This window comes from Lepisma saccharinum, chromosome 7 (assembly GCF_977018435.1).
Source record: "Lepisma saccharinum chromosome 7, izLepSacc3.1, whole genome shotgun sequence".
Classification (NCBI taxonomy): domain Eukaryota; kingdom Metazoa; phylum Arthropoda; class Insecta; order Zygentoma; family Lepismatidae; genus Lepisma; species Lepisma saccharinum.
In genome coordinates this window covers 80,870,084-80,888,129 of record NC_139235.1, presented here as the reverse complement: position 1 = coordinate 80,888,129, position 18,046 = coordinate 80,870,084, and the positions used below count along the sequence as shown (strand labels likewise).

Genomic DNA, 18,046 nt, shown 5'->3' with positions numbered 1-18,046 from the left:
ATTCTATATATACAGGGTGACTGGTAATTCGATGTATTCCCTGAAAGGGGTTAAAATGGAGACAATTTGCAATAAATTTGACCATATGATACCCCGTCCGAAAATTAGTAGTTTTCGGGATAATCGAGTTTCTATTGTTTTTTCTAAAAATGACAATTTTCCACATAAAAAGATGAATTGAGAAAAAACTGATAATTGTAGGGAACTTATTTAAGCGTTTTCTGATAGCTAACAAACAAGTGGTTCGTTTAAAAAAAAAGTTTTTTTTCCAAATAACAATCACATGTAAGTACCGGGTGGGTCTAAACTTACAAGTGATGATAAAAAAATGCATTCTTAGTTTACTTGGCAACGTATTAATAACAAAAATGGTATGACACGAACCGTACAAATTACTTAAATTACTTCCTTGAGTCATCAGCTATCCAACAAGGTACAAATGTTGCTAACATTTACATTTGTGTACAAGAAATAATACTTCATTCATCTTCATGTGTATGGAATCAATGAACAATACAATTAAAGAACATTACACGTCTTGCTCAAAGTGGGCACCTCCGTTACAAATGCAGGCACGTAAGTTTTTACGGGTCATTTGGTCTCTTAACTCGTGATGTGATGGTGGCATTGACGTGTTGACCAGCTGTTAAGATCCTCTCCCTGAGCTCTTCTTGCGAGTTTACCGGTGCCTTGTCATGTAGCTCCAAATGTAAAAGTCGCAAGGCGTCAAATCGATCGGGGGATCGAGCTGGGCAGTCATCATGCTGATAAATCATGTCACGTCTTGTAGCTAGAGGCACATCCTCCAACAACACTGCCATCCCGTTCCGCAAAAAATGTTCATAAGTGATGCCATTTAAGATTTGGGGCAGGAAAAATGGCTCGATGAAATGATTGTTGATTACGCCCATCCATACTTCTGCCTGGGCGTGCGACAGTGGCTGGATGAAAAGTACCCAAAGAAATGGATTGGCCGAGGCGGACCGATTCCCTGGCCGGCTCGATCCCCCGATTTGACGCCTTGCGACTTTTACATTTGGAGCCACATGACAAGACAACGGTAAACTTGCAAGAAGAGCTCAGGGAGGGGATCTCAACAGCTGGTCAACACATCAAGGCCACCATCACATCACGAGTTACGAGACCAAATGTCCGTAAAAACCTCCGTGCCTGCATTCGTAACGGAGGTGCCCACTTTGAGCAAGACGTGTAATGTTCTTTAATTGTATTGTTCATTGTTTCCATGCACATGAAGATGAATGAAGTATTATTTCTTGAACACAAATGTGAATGCTAGCAACATTTATACCTTGTTGGATAGCTGATGACTCAAGGAAGTAATTTAAGTAATTAGTACGCTTCGTGTCATACCATTTTTTTTATTAATACGTTGCCAAGTAAACTAAGAGTGCATTTTTTTATCATCACTTGTAAGTTTAGACCAACCCGTTACTTACATGTGATTGTTATTTGGGAAAAACTTTTTTTTAAAGGAACCACTTATTTGTTAGCTATCAGAAAACGCTGAAATAAGTTCCATACAATGAGCAGTTTTTTCTCAATTCATCTTTTTATGTGGAAAATTGTCATTTTTTAAAAAAAACAATTGAAATTCGATTATCTCGAAAACTACTAATTTTCGGACGGGGTATCATATGGTCAAATTTATTGCAAATTGTCTCTACTTTAACCCCTTTCAGGGAATACATCTAATTACCAGTCACCCTGTGTATATATATATATATATATATATATATATATATATATATATATAAATGAAATGATGTGTTTGTTCCGGCATAACTCGAACGCCTGGAGCGATTTCAACCAAACTTGATACACATATCACTTTGCAATCTGGAAAGAAATACTGTGGGTGTAAGACACGGGTGGGAGGGGGTGACATGTAAAAATAATCGAAAAGACCGATATTAGTGTGGAATCCATAGTTTCCGGCGTCGCTAATATGAATAGTGACACTCTCAATGCCGTTCAACTTCAAGACACTCCTGGCACCCCTAGAGGGTTGGCGTGGGAAGGGGCTGACATGCAAACATTATCGAAAACGACCGATATTAGTGTCGAATCCATAGTTTTCGGGGTCGCTAAGATGAATAGTGACACTCCCAATGCCTTTCAACTCCACGTTCAGTTTACACTATAGTTAGAATTCATTATTTTCCTGTCTAATAGGAGATTCGGATAAATAAATACCCGGGCAACGCCGGGCAATCAGCTAGTTCAGGATAAAAATCCAATTTTTTTGGAGACTCGTACGAAAGTCATTTGCCTTAATGACCTCTATATGCCGTGAAAGTATGTGCGATGACCCCTTATATAGTTCGAGACGAGATGAAGTCATTGCCAAGTCTTGTCTTATCTCGGTATAATTCCCGGCAGCAACGTTACATGCCATTTGCTGCAACCGAACGTCAATTTACACTTTCGGACCAATGACTAGTCAGAATGGTATTTCGCATGGCAGTGCAAGGAGAAGAGATCACGTGTGATAAACTCCTGTCTCAGAAACCGAGAGCAAGGGAACTGTCGCATGTGCAATTACCGATCAATGCAAAGGGCGGACGATTTCTACAGAAACGGGTGTCGTTTTGATGTGTACATGTAGTCGTGTACGGTGTGGTTAAAGAGAAATGTAGTTAATCACATGGACGAGTTTCTGTCTTGTTTATTGCTTTCTGCACATTTGAAACGATAATTACTTAAGTACGAGGCGCGTCCAGAAAGTAACGATCGTTTGCTTGTAATGCAGGGAACAAGTGCAATCCTAGTTCCGTTCCACGGAAGTTGCTTTTTCTTTTACAATTTTTTTTTTAAAAAAATGTGGTTAATGCAGAAATTTATACAGATGGTGAAAGTGGAATGTGGAAGAATTGATAGCTTACTTTGGTTTTTTTTGTATTGTTTTTATATCTTCCCTACTTTTTTCCTGTTTTTCTTGCTAATTTTTCGCCTTTTTAAGTCTTAAAAATCTAGTGCTTATTTTTTCTCTTTTCAATTCACTCACCCTTATTTCTTTTCCTTTATTTTTGCTCTGGCTTGTAAGCCGAATCTTAAAACAATAACAGTTAGAGAAAAGCTTTGTTCAAGCAAGGCGGTGGCCGAAAGTCATCATAAAGAGCAGGGTGCTAAATCGTTGAAGTCAGGTGGGGAGGGAGAGACACACACACACACACACACACACACACACACACACACACACACACACACACACACACACACACACACACACACACACACACACACACACAGATATACATATACAGGGTGTATCATAAGTAATAGCGCTAACTGACACAGTTGAAAGTACACGATAATAGAAGCAAAAAAGTCTCCGTAAGCATGGGTCCGCAAACGAGCCGTTTTCAAGATATTTGCGAGTGTGTGGTTACAAGCCGCCACTGACTTCAGATTTCATTGTTTGTAAACGTCGTCCTAGTTGGTAAAATGCTCATAATGTGTGGTTTTTAACCGTCACTGATACAATTTCTTTAAACACTGAACACTGAGTGCTTTTCTCGTTGCGCGTTCCAAGGTTTGCTCTTTTTATCCATCCTGTTTGATTCTAACGCCACCTCTCGGAAATGTTCTGCTTTGTAAACAAGGAGCAAACCTCGGAACGCGCAAGGAGTAAAGCACTCGGTGTTTACAAAATGCAATCAGTGGCAGCTTGTAACCACACATTCGCAATTATCTTGAAAACGGCGGACCCATGTTTACTGAGACTTTTTTGCTTCTATTATCGTGTACTTTCAACTGTGTCAGCGCTATTACTTATGATACACCCTGTACATAAGTAATTATATGATATACATATTTATAACGTTACTAAATGTAAAGTACTAAATATTTAAAAATACATTATTGGCAATAAATACACGTAAAGGAGTTACTACGGTACTTTTATATATATATATCAGATATTTGTAAAGTAGAAACTACTTCCTTTACTAACTGGTTAAATATGTCAATAAATTACAAAATAGTTTAAATAGTTTCATTTGGTAATAGTTGAAATGAAATAGTTTTTTGTTTAGTTATTGCTTTCTAATAATATAAATCAATTAAATTTCGTACTTAAATTTTTCTTGTATTCTTGTTTTTCTGTGTTTTCAATATTATCCTTAGTAAAATAGTTCGACGTCAAAACTAATTGCTTATGTTTTGTTGTTATAACAAAAATCCCCCCGATTTTTTGGGGGGGAGGGGTTGAGGCAAGATTGTTGGGTGGGGGAGAAATTCGCCGCCCCTCCAGGATTTCGCACCGTGATAAAAAGCGACTTCCACTCACTGTTTATTTTTCCAAGATTATAGAGATTAGGTTAAAAAATAATGGAAGAGGCGCATCCTTCCAATTCACGAGTATCTGGTTTCTAACTGGGCTAAAGGAATAATTAAGAAACGTAACAACCTATAATTTGAAACCCAATCAATGAGTTATAATAACCAGCAGCAAGAACTCGACACTTGCTTTCCCACAAAAGACAATACCGTTTTGCGCCATATCCTTGTACGCGCTGAAACAATTGTTGCCTGAATCGAACAATGAGAAAGATGGTGACCACTGCCCAAGCTCTTTTGGGCGTCCTGCCATTTGGACAATTGGAAAGGCAAGTTGACTGCGAAAGGAATGACGAATAATGGTAGCTACGCCTGAAACCAATCCAGAAACGTGGATTCTTTAATTGCGACTGTGATACGTCAGTTTCAAAATTATGGCAGCAGAACGCCCTGCATTGCTCAAAGGAGAAAGTTTTGGCTCATTAAATATTGTACGGAACAGCTCACACGTTTGGGGGGGGGCTCATTATGCCCAGTGTCGCGGAAACTATTGCAACATTCGTTGTACAGTCAACGGCAAAGATAATGGTAGACAAATTGTCCATCCTTATTTTCATTACTTTTTATTCCACATCGTGTGTTCTTTTAAGGAATGAAATTATGTTGGTCTCCTTATTGGCGTCTTTATTTCAATTCGTTATCATCATATTGTGTATGTAATACAGACCGAATGAAAATGATGATGGACAATTCGCCTACTGTTTCTTTTGTCGCTGAGTGGATAAAAAGACTCGGGAAAGTGTCGGTGCAGTTCTCCGTGGCAGAGTAGTCAGCGCAGGGTCCTGAGTTCGAATACTGGTTAAGGCATTAAGTGTTAATATATTAACTAAAATACAATTGTCAACACCGAAAAAATCATGTGCTAACTGACAGAAAAGTCTATGTGGCTTTCAGGCTGAAGTCGAGGGTTCGAATCTCGGAGTATATGTCAGAAGTTTTCCGATCATTCCCATGCATTAAGTGGCTGTGGGTCTTAGGCAACGTTCATCAGTGGGTGGGACAGGGGTGGTAAGAGTGTGGTGCGCATCGCCTCCAGTATGGCCGAGGTAGAGAATAGTTGGAGCGTCGATAGCTATGAGGGGCATGCTTCATAAAACACCAGCGTCATACAAGTACATATTCGCTTTCTACGGTTTATAGCAGTGGTAGCGTCGTCTCATTGTGTTCAAGGGGTCCCGGGTTCGATAGTCGGTGGTGGCACATAGTTGTTCGGATCCCACTTTAAACTGTAGGTCCAGTCCCGATTAACCTTACTATAAAAGAAGTGGGCTTAGAACACAAAATCATTCCAATCCAATCTACGGTTTAGTTATACGTTGCTATTATAAAATATAAAGATAATGTGAATAGGTAACGTGCGAAATGCGTGTGTGTGTGTGTGTGTGTGTGTGTGTGTGCATAGTGCCAACTCGGCGGCGGAGCGCATTGAGTTTTTTCTAGTCACCTGAGATTCGAATCCAGGCATGGCCATAATATATGTGTGTTTCACCTACGTCACAAACTGTTACATTGTGGCTTCGACCAGCCATGATCGAGGCCAGTTCTTTTAAGCATACGAAATTTAAGCGGACGGTCCGGAGATACTAACTAACGCACACATTCGTGATTTAAAACAAACGTGCAGTTGGTGCGATGGAACGAACTCCCATGTGGTGGATATTTCCTTGGAAGGAGTTAATGGAATTCGAATGGTGAAATTGAAGAGATATTTTATAACAAAAAGTATTGGTTTCTGTGACTTACAGCAAATATTATTATTATTATTATTATTTGAAATATGATTACTAGGGATATGATTTTATGACCTAAATATCACCAAAATATGCAAAATAAAATATGCTCTTATGACCTAAAATTTTACAAAATATGCACTATAATTTGAAAAATATGTCCTTATAACTGGACTGTTTCAAACATCAAAATCTAAATGCTGAGATATTTTCACATATGTACTGTACTATTTTTAGTTCACTTTATTGGCCCTGAGTTGCAATACACAATGAATACTTTCTCTAAATTTTCAAATAAAAAATGAAAAAGATTTTGCTGGAGTGCCAAAAAAAAAAACTAGAGTAAACATGGGAGTAAGAACGAATCCACTTCGAAAATGACTGTATATTTCTTGAAGATGCAAATATATGCTGAATATGACCGAAAATCCATCAAAATATGCTATATCATGTAGAAATGGCCAAATATGCCCTTAAAAAGCACCTTAATTTAATTAGTTTATTCATAATATGAATTTCTACATGTTTAGGGAACACATCACCCTTACACAAAAAAATATGCTAAGTCATGAAAATCCTATCCGTAATGATTACATTTTACGCTGATTATTATCTAACTATAAAAGCAGCTTTTTTCCTTCATGAATTAATGTTAAGTATACAGTTACGAAAATTGTATATAGATATATAGAATATGGAAATTACAAATGTATGTAATTTAACGAAATCATAGTAGTAGTAGTAGTAATAGAAATGTAATAGTAAGAAAAAAATAATAGCAATACTAATAATACAGGATGGCTACTCACCGGGAATTTCTTGAATTCCGGGAATTATGCATAAATTCTGCTTGAATTTATCTCCGTCGACGTGAAAAATTACAACTTTTATTAATCCAAATCCTATTGAATTTATACATATTTATAAATGCCCTGAGGCAAGTTTCTCTCAGTTTAGCTTTTATTTTTGTCTAGGAAGGAAAAGAATGTTGTGTGAAAAATAAAACAGAATTTTCTGGTTCTAGTGACTTTGTTAGTGTCCTTTGTAGAGCAATCTGACAGACGGAAGATTATTGCAAGATATCTTGAAAATGATTAGGTAGATTTGAGTTTGAAATTCTTACACAATAATCAATGTGCCGTAATATTTATGACTTGTGTTTGTAGATGTATTTCGAGATTGAGTATGTGAAATGGCAAATATAAACTACGGACCTCAAATTAAATGTTTTAAATACACAGTTTAATTCAATTGAATTAGAATTTTTGAATATGTTTGAATCACACAGCCCCTTTATATTTTTACTATTTTTACTATATTTGTATGTGTATGTGTGTGAGGGAGTTGAGAAGCGATCATACGTAAGGTTGAAATAAAGAAAATATCTGCTTGTAGCCTTGAATTTTTGGAAAATTCACCTTGAAACCCGGGAATTATACTTGATTTTTATCATGGTCCTAGAGTAGTCACCCTGTAATAATAAAAGTTTCTGTGACTCTGCGACCCCTGGGAAGAAATACTGCGTGCGTCCTTGTATGCGTTCCCTCATTCATCTCATCCTCATCCTTGCAGTTAACATAAGAGTGTAAATAAAGGCGTGAAATAGCCAAGATGAAGAACTACTCGGCATACGATGGGGCATTATAGGCACTCGGTCCCTTCCCAGGGTCGTGGGTGGCGGAGGCAGACGCTCCAAAGTTGCTGAACGAGTATTGAAGCCGGATAAGTTTAAAACAAACACGAAAGATCTCGGCTCTTCTTCCGCGTTCTTCCGAGTAACCTCACCGATAGCAAAGGAATAAAACTTTCTCGCATTTTACCGTGGCTCTCCGAAGAAAGCCTGAGCGCCTGCGGTAAGTGCCAAGGTGAACCGAGTTCAATGCCCGTTCCTTGCAGCCTCTCACTTCACGTTGCGTGTAAACAAAAGCTTATGGGTTTTGTTAGCGTCAACATTTGACGGAATCGTTTACGCACGGGATTAAGCACCAAACTCGATCTACACCAGCGCTGTGTTCGCTCGATGTTGAGGTGCTCGTCCGTGCCTACCGCCATCTTGAAATGTGGTGACATCTTGAATTTTTTACATCTATGCCTGGAGAACTCGGTACTTCGTGCAGCAGTGGACCGATTGTAAGATATTTTGGTTTAAAGCCAAGTCAACGAAGTGAAAATATAGGTAAATGTGTCATATTTAGTAACTAAGGCGCCGATATCTAGTGCATACATACCCTAAAATTGGCTAAAATTACAAAGTATGCCTTTATTGATCATTTTACAACATCAAGGAAGGGGTTTAGGTACAATGGGATGCACAAGTATTGCTCGGCCGAGTGTCCATGACTATTTTCATTATTCTTTCTCGTGCATACCACGTGTTTGAAAGGTATAGATTTTTTACTTATTCTGGTGCTGAAGTTTTCAACAACTGCTTTTTCATTTTGTTTTAATTTTTGGAGCTCTCCTTGGGTAAATCAAAACGAATAAAAATGGCTATGGACAATTTGCCTGGCGATACTTATGCATCCCACTCTAACTATGCGAGATTTAGCTGTATAACATTTCTCTCGGTATCATCTCTAGTTGTGGCCTCCCCAGTGGTAGCGTCGTCGCATTGTAATCAAGGGGTCCAGGGTTCGATTCCCGGTGGATGCACAAAGTGGTTCGGATCCCGCTTTAAACTGTAGGTCCAGTCCCGATTAGCCTTACTGTGCATAAAGTGGACTTAAAACACCAACTCAATCAACCAATCAAATCGTCTCTAGTTGTTTCTCACAATGTAAGGGGAAACAACTTTCCTCAATAACTCTTTTCTCTTTGATGCCTCGTTTCGACTGCGACCATGAACAAATTATAATTTTATCCTGAATATATGCAACCATCATTCAGAGATTCACATTTGCCACTAATGGACTAACTTTGCAAATGGTGCGTCTGATTGTCATTTACTAAAGTAATTTTGGTTTTCAAATATTATGGTTTACTTAGAGTATCGAACATTAAGGGCCGGTTGTATAAACATCACTAACTGGAGATCAGATTTGACCTACGATCCGCGAATGAACTAAATTCAAGCTTCTATGATGTTTGTCGATCTTAGATCAAATCCTGATCTTGGGTCAAAGAAATACGTTTGGCAACGTGGCAAATCAAGACATGTCGCTAGTGTGCCTGTGATGTTGCCAATTGTCCAACACTGAACAGCAAACATTTTAAAGTCTGTTTCGGAAGATGCATGTATTTAATATTTGAATAAAGAATAATTCTAAGGTGCTGGACGTAGTAAATATTCGAACATGTTGCAAATTTAGTAAAATCACGTAAATTCAGTGGCGTACGCAAGGGGGGTGTTACGGGGTTTAAACCCCCCCCTTGAGCTTGTGGGAAAAAAATTAAATGGACAATTTTTCACAGTCAAACATCGGGGACAATAATATTACTATTACTACTTCTTCTTCTACTACTACTACTACTACTACTACTAATAATAATAATAATAATAATTTGAATTATTATGTCCATGCAGCATGGAGAAAAGCAGAACATTCCAAACACATGCGTCTTTCAGAGTGATGCCTTGAAAATAACCACGAGTTTATGAGGTTAGGTTAGGGTAACTATGATTTAAAAGAGAAAAAAGTTGTTTTGTATCTCAGTTGCAACAATGTTCAACACACTGGCGTACGCAGGCTGTGAATTATCGGGGACATTTCTGCCGGAAAAAAGCCGGGAAAATTCCAACCAATTTCGGGAATCGAATCCGGATCTCCCGCGTGATTGTCACTTGTCAGACGCTCTACCGACCAGATCACCGCAGCTCCTTGGATGAGTTCCATACATTGATTTGATTTTTTTTTTTATTTGATTTAGTTTATTTTACTTCGCGTTTTGTGCCTCTTGGCTAATTTGCGAAGATGGGGATGAGTGATGAAATGATGAAATTGATGAATGGACATTCACAAACAATCAAGCCCGACCGGGATTCGAACCCGGGAGGACCCTTGGCGTCGCATTCCATACTTTGATTATTTCAATTTATTTTAATATATTTTCTTGTATTTATGGATCTTCTTCACCCTTGAAATGTCTCACCTCGTTGACCAGACAATTATTTCGTAACAAAGAAACAAAAAAATGCTCCCAGGATTTGATAAAAATCGAATACTAGAAAGTAATTTCGTTCTATTGTTTTCATAAATACTATATTTATGTAGATCTCGACTACTTAATAGTAGTAGTAGTGGTATTAGTATTTTAGTAGTAATTCAGCTAATTAATTAATTATAAGTATTATTAATTAATTGTGATTATTATTATTTAATTAAAGTATAATAAAACAATGGTAATGTGAATTTGGAAAAAAGTTTTAGAAATAACACCCCCCTAGATGAAATCCTGCGTACGCTACTGCGTAAATTAGATACTAAACGGCCATTTATTGCTTGTGCGAGTTCCAAGTGGATGATTTGTCATTGACAACGAAAGCAACTATCGGTTCTCGGTTGCAAAGGGGAGAAAATATGCTTGCATAAATATAATTTTTTAAAAAAGAAATCTGTATTTATTTTTAATGCTAAAAGACATATAACAACTTTCTTATACTCCGATTTGGAACTATTGTTCATGTGAGGAGATGTTTATTATATTTATTTTGTGATTACACGATAACGTAAGACAGGTGGACCATTAGTTCCTGTAAGTAGTCTACGGAATTTTCCTTGCACTTAATTGAATAACTTACGTTGTGAAATGTAAAATGTGTTTGCATTTTCCCGAATGTAAAGGAATATTGAAACAACAATGACGTTTGTCCTCTCGGATGTAAATTATGCCCAAAACAAATAATATTCGAAATAAAATAAGATATGTGTTATTTATATATCAGGAGGAGAGAAAGCTTTACCAACTAAAATGCAACGTGCTCGGTTCATAAAGCAGTAGATATATACACTACAACTAAAGTTGCATGCTCTGTTCCATTCTGCGGACAAAATTGAATTGCAATGACACTTGGATGGATGCAGCAAAGCGAAATGGCAATATTTTTATACCCCCTCTTCATCCCAACGCAAGTTTTACAATGATATCAACAAGAAATCGTAAGCGGGTCATATTTTCTGTTTGTATCAACACGTGATTGTTCTCAACTTACCTTTCTCCGATCGTGAAATTAAACAATGTTACAATATGCTCTTGCAGTCATTTAAGGCAAATTTCAAGAAAAAATAGTGTTATTTCAAACAGTAAATAACAATGACACACGGAAAGAAATAAAAATGGAAGAAATATTTATCATTGTTCACGTCGTTGTGCGTGCTTCTTCTTTATTATTATGGAAACAGGATTTTATGAATTGATTCTCCCGACTTGCCGCATACGTTCACTTGCAACACATTTTACAAGCAAATATTCGTTAGTACAGCCATGTTAGAACAGCTGAACTACGGTCAATGTCTGCTGATCGGAGAAAAATCGCGGGTCAACTTTGACCGCAGATCGCAGGGACTTAATCTCAGTTCAACTTTTATACAACACAAAATCAGAGTTCAGCGTGACTGCAGATCACTGGTTAATCGAGGTTCAACTGCTTTATACAATCGGGCCTTAATCTCATCCTGTCTTGATTTTAACAATGTCTCGATCTGGACTCGACAAGGCTTGGAAGGTTTGCTCTCATTCTCGTCACGATTTTGACGAGATGAGACCGAGTTTTGTCCTAGTCATAAAGTACTGCATGGGACCACTTTCACTCGTTCGAATCTTCTACCCTCGAGCGTGCCACGCTCAAGTATATACAATGCAATTTCAATTCAATGTGACAATAATCGTAAACACATACATGTAAAATATCCGCCTTGCCCACAGTCATCTATTTCATTTTCATATATCTGTGTATTCGTAAGATAGACTAAACTACATTTTAACATGGATATGACTATGTCTTTCACCTCACGATCAATATATGAAGGCCCACTACCACAGGCAAATTACGGTTATACGTGTACTACCGAATGTATACCGCTCTTTTTGCCTGTTCGACGTTATTCTTTCGAGCAAAGAAGCTCTCTATTCCGTACGCTATCTAGCGTCCTCCGTGCGAACTATTTGGCGCTCGAGCATGTTCGCGCCCTTGATCCAACAAGAAAACACTCTTCTTGTTTCGGATGTTGTTTGGCTACTCACGGTGACGTATGGGACATCCAGTGCACCTTATCTTGCAACAAAGTGTCTTCAACAGTTAGATATTGATGAAATGAATGCATTTCCAGTAGCACCTCCAGTGTTATTAAATGATTTTTATGTTGATGACTTGGTATCTGGTGCTAGAGCACTGTGGAAGAAGCTATCGAATTGCAGTCACAATTGATACAGTTACTAGCAAAGGGTGGTTTTGAGTTACGTAAATGGTCCTCTAGTGAGCCACAAGTGTTGACAGCAGTACCTGTAGAGTTGAGAGAAACTGTGCCTTTAAATATCCATTGCAGTGAACTTGTGAAAACTTTAGGTCTTCTGTGGCATCCTGGTGCTGACCACTTCACTTTTCTTGTGACTAAGACGCTCAATTACATCGAACTGATGTATTCGTCGCAAAATATACATTACTTGCAGCCAACCTGCAATACCTCTTACATCGCGTCGCTTCATTCCTCACAGACCCTTCACTCTCTCACTTTCAGTAGGCACTAGTGTCCAGAGAATAACGTGGCGGCCATCTTGGCTCCAAAAGTACAAGGTACGGAACAAGCGAAATCTTCTCCCTGCAGCACTTTTATTTAACTAGTACCGTCCCTGAGTTGCACGGGCCTTCTCGATAGCGTAATATAATCAAGGAGCCCTGGGTTCGATAGACGGTGGAGGCATATGGTAGTTCGGATTCCACTTTAATCATTAGGTCCAGTCCCGATTCGCGTGTACATAAAGTGGACTTAAAAATCAAACCTCGAACTCGAACCGGCGAGTTGCAGACAAAAACTAGACTTCCACACAATTTTTAAGGTGTGTCGCTCTATCATGAAAGCACCATTTGAGGCAACCTTTGAGTCGTGAATTCATGTAGAGATTTCCTTCAAGTAATGCGGGAGAAATCACTCCCTTTTGTGTCGTGTGCGATAAGGAAAGTTGTTACAAAGTGCCATCTTTCAAGATAAAACATATTATGAGTCATTGATCTTCTCGGAAAATCTTGTTTGTTCACATTTTCTTCCCTGACGTAACAGTTTCTGGAGAACTTTGCCCCTCCTACAGTATGCATCCGTATCTTTGTTGTCTCATGTCATGGGCTTCCCTGATTGCTTTGTGATCAGGACCATCAAAAGGGCGGTAGAATGTCATCAATAAGGTGGTAAATAGCCTTCCTTAAAACCAGAAAGTATGCCGTATGGGCTTACTTAAAGGTTCTTGGCTTCAGATCTTATGAATTGATTGAGATATTGTTTATCTAAGATATAAAAATCAAACTGTAAATTATTATTGTACCAGATCAGCTACACTTTATTGTTTTCGTTCACTATTAGGGTTCGGTTATTGTGTATGAAAGGACATAAAATAATTATCAACTTTCTGGCTTTACGTCATATTTGTAACCAACAAAAGTTAATGATTCTCTACTGCCATCTATGAAAGAAAAATACAGGCTTCATATTTTTAGTGCGTAATTTTATTTTCAATCAAGAGTAGATTAATAGAAGGATATAAATAGTTTTAGCGTATAATATGCTGTTTTTGTGGCAAGGGTATATAATCTGTGCATATTTTCGACGCCCTACACACAGAACTCAAAATGCATGAAAGAGTTCTGATAAATGAGAGATACTAGAGAACACTCATGTAGTTTCACCGATAGAGCAGTGTGCAAATTAACCGGGGATTCCTGCACGAGTAAATATTGCGGATCTAACAAAATCTAGAAAAATTCTGGAAAAAAAAAAAATTGATATATACGAGGGCGTGCTGAAAAGTAATGCCTCCTATTTTTTTGTGACTGTGTAAAGACATTTTGGATTTTGAGCAACCATGCATTGTACTTTTCAGACTTTCCCCCTTCTCTATAACAAGTTCAAACTTCTATCACCAGGGGTTGCTGAACTAGAGCGAGGAAAATGGCAGCATGTAACCATACTATGTCAGTGCACCTGAAAATGGGTGGGGTGACCGAGTTTCTAACTGCAGAAAATGTGTCCCCAATTGACATTCATCAGAGAATGAAGGCTTTTTTATGGCAATGAATGTGTAACGTCAGTACTGTATGATGCTCAATATCATCACTCATTTTCATCTTCGCAATTAGCAGAAAAGCGAAATAAACCGAATCAATCAATAATAATTATACTGTTTCGTAGAACAAGACATTTCCATCATAGTTCGGAAAGTTACTTAAAATTACCCGGAAACCTGGAATAGTCTAGTTTGTCGTAGCAAAAAATAATACTATATTGATATAGTCACATAAATTCTTGTAGCTGTGAATCTAACCGTCTGTTTTCCCACCACGGAGGTGATTAGAACACGCACGAAATATCACGTATCACGATGTTCGACGTAGCTGCAACAGTTTCTCTCGTAAAAGTTTTTACTGGTTGACGTCATCGTGGGACCCGCGTCTCTTGGGAAAACTGAAACTCGCTTAGGGTCTTCACCCTCATCTGATCGCGTATCGTAAATCCTTATCACTTCGTGCTCAGTGACATGTCACCCTTATTTAAGGCGAAGTTGTTCCTTAGGTACAGGGTGGCTGTAAAGTATTTCTCCTTATTTAAAAAACGTTTCTCGTTGTGAAGGAGTCAAAGATGGGTGATGATGGGGTTTATATGGAGGAGGAGTGGACTTAAAAAGTCCGCGTGCAAAATCAGAAGTAACAGACTGACAGTTTAGAAGCTGTTTTATTTATATTTTATTTATTTGTATAAAATTCATGATACATATAATGAAAAATATATAACCCAGGAAATTTACAAAATTTCTTCAAATGTATTCTGAGAAGTGAAAGCGTAAACCACTACACTATCGAGGAGCTCCACGCGGTTGCTGTAAACTTAGATTCAACTATATTTGGAAATTTTGTACAGTATGTGTGTGTGGTCTGCTTTTTAAAACACTGCCATTACTCTAGTTCCCATTTTTGTGTATCGACTTTATTATTATTATTAGATATTATTACTTTTTAGAAAACTTGGGTGCAAGGGGTGTTATCCCCTCCCCCTTCTCTGGGCAGCGGAGTCAAATTCTTTATTACTGCCGCAAGATTCTCGTATGCTTTCGTAGTACTAGCACCTTCTGCTGCAAGTCCTTGGTGTTATATGAAATCGATTTAATAGTTGGCAACGCTGACTGGTTGTCTAAATTTGAGCCAATGCCAGGCTGTGTTGTATTGCACGTCGGTTTGTGGTGCTTTACATTGTGCAGCTCAAAGCTGGTCCTTTGGCAGCCGTCTCCCTTCGTGCAAGACACGAAATGTGAAGGAAATGTATGTGTGGAGATCGATTTGGGTTCGGGAGGCACACTTGGCAACTATCCATGTCGATTTATTCCGGCATGTTTATACGAATGCCCCGGAAGTTAGTTCTTCTGGGGAATTGTTTGGAACGAAGCGGCAACACTTGCCCATTTCGCTGTTCCACGAGTGTGTTTTGTTATTCAAATACAGTGAATACATTGTAGACGTTGATGGTGGCGGGATTGCGGGGAAGTCCCTGGTAACTTCATCCGAAGTCCTTATCGGATGACAATGACGTCATCTTATCTCCATATTATCCATTGGCAGATTTCCAATTCTCTCATATTCTGCTTCGTGTTTTTTTTTTGTTTCTTTGTTTGTTCGTGTTGCTAGAAAGGGTTGTTACGGTGATGGTGGGCATCCCCAATGACATAGTGGTAACAACGTCGGCTTGTAATCAAAAGGTTCCCCAATAAAGACACACAATGGTTCGGATCCGACTATAAACTGTAGGCCCAGTCTCAATTATTGTATCTGTGCATAATGTAAAATGGACTTTAAACAAGCTTCAGCAACAATTTCCATGGGCCAGAGGTCCTAGGTTCGAGTCCTGGTCAAGGCGTGAATGTATTGTGTTTGTCGCACCATAACCACGACAATAAATTAGTAATGATTTTTATTTGGATTAAATTGTGACATACCTGATCATCTACTAAGTTATCAATAGAACTCAATGTCGCAACAGGCCTGTGAGGGCTATGTTCTACTCAGCGGCTTTGTCGTTGGTGTTGCGTGGTTCAGCGGTTCGAGTTCTACCCACTCTTGTTTCCTGACTTCCTGGGCAGCAACTTCGTACTTCTTCTTTTCAAGTTGCACCCCAGTTGTCCTCACGATACTGGGTCAACGCCAAAATTTTGGAGATTCGCCCGGGGTCGCTCGCATAAGGATGAAAGCGCCAATCATTCGACCACGTGAGAGCAACCATATAGTTTACTAATATCTGTGGAAAAGAAGAAACAACTGTATTGTCCCGACACCATTCATTCTAGAGGAAGATTAGTTTTGTGACACCCTTGACTTGCCTCTTGGGAGCGAGTTACAACTACTGATGTTCTTCTTCTTCTTTTACATGACCCTTTCAAAAATATCTTGTCGACTTTGGACATCGTTACTGTTATTGTATTTGTTTTAATGATTTTCTTCTGAAATTGATAGTCAGTCAAGTTCACCCGTATCACAAACATAAACGATTATATGAATAAATCACTTTTATTCTTTTGCTGTTATTTTATAAAAATAATTTTATATTTCGAGCCTACATTTTCGAACATATGCACACAGAAGCCATATTAGTGGAGGAGATAATTCTGATAGAAGGGAAGAGAGTGATATGGAAAATGAAATTTTCAAACGTTGTACTTTATAGAGTGTGATTTGTTGATTTGAGAAAATTGGACATTTTAGGAATAAATGTTGCGCATCAGGATTTTCATTACCACATTTGCAATTTCCTTGAGTTTTAATATGTATTTTTGCTAGGTGTGCTGGTGAACGCACGTGTCCTGTCCCTAACCTATTGATGAAAACTATGACCTGCCGTGGGAATGTGTAAATAGAACCATGGGTCTTTAGTTGTAAAGTCTGCTATCCATCTATATGTATTACCCACAACCTTAAATTGTTCCGTGCACCAATCAACAAGCGAACCGATGACTTCATGTCAACCTAGCACCTATCGCCAACCTATTTCTCACGCTGTGTATTGTTGGTAGGCTCGCTGCTAAACTCATGTGGTGATGGAGATGCCGCGAAGATAGTTTTTGACTATCTACTTAGGTCCGGTTTAGGCGAATGCATTTTCGTTAGAATTTTTCTTAGTATTTATGGCATGACCATAATACTACCGAGAAATCTTACGGCATTTTAGATGCCATGCAGGCCCGTACCCAGGATTTTTTTGAGGGAGGGGCCAGATCCGAAAATGTCCCTATATTCGTGTGTGTGAAGAGAGAGAGAGAGGGGGAGCAGGATGTAGTTGAAATGTTTTTATTAAGTCTCAGGTTTTATGTTTAACGAAGAGCAGAACAGAAATGCTACGAGGTTAATTGAATTAGGTTATTTTTGCGTTGCTTTTCTGCCAAGTTTGTCTAACCGCGACGATTATGATGAGCGACGAATGTTGAAATTGATGAAGGAACACACACAAATTTATGCAAGGATTAAAACGAAGTTTTTACGAATTTGAAAATCGTCGATATTATTTTCGTATATTTATGTAGGTTAATATTTAAATATTTCATAGTTCGAGGGGGACATGACATGTATTATAAAAAATACATTCACATTTGCCTTAGCGCTTTTATATCGGGTTAACTTTAAGAATTGAAAATTACAATATATTTTCTTGTGTTGGCGAATAAGTAAACGTTATTGCAATAACACACTTTTTAGAACTTTACAATGAGTTTTCACCCTAGGTGGCGGATTCGTGATAACTAATATGTTTCGTAAGACAAAGTCTTCTAAT

At 38.3% G+C, this 18,046-nt stretch overlaps 1 protein-coding gene across 2 annotated transcripts in view; it reads left to right on the top strand.

The window, feature by feature from the left end:
• Window positions 1-18,046, top strand: part of Usp15-31 (Ubiquitin specific protease 15/31) — a 218,192-nt gene that overhangs the window by 25,312 nt on the left and 174,834 nt on the right. The gene's annotated exons all lie outside the window — the stretch shown is intronic.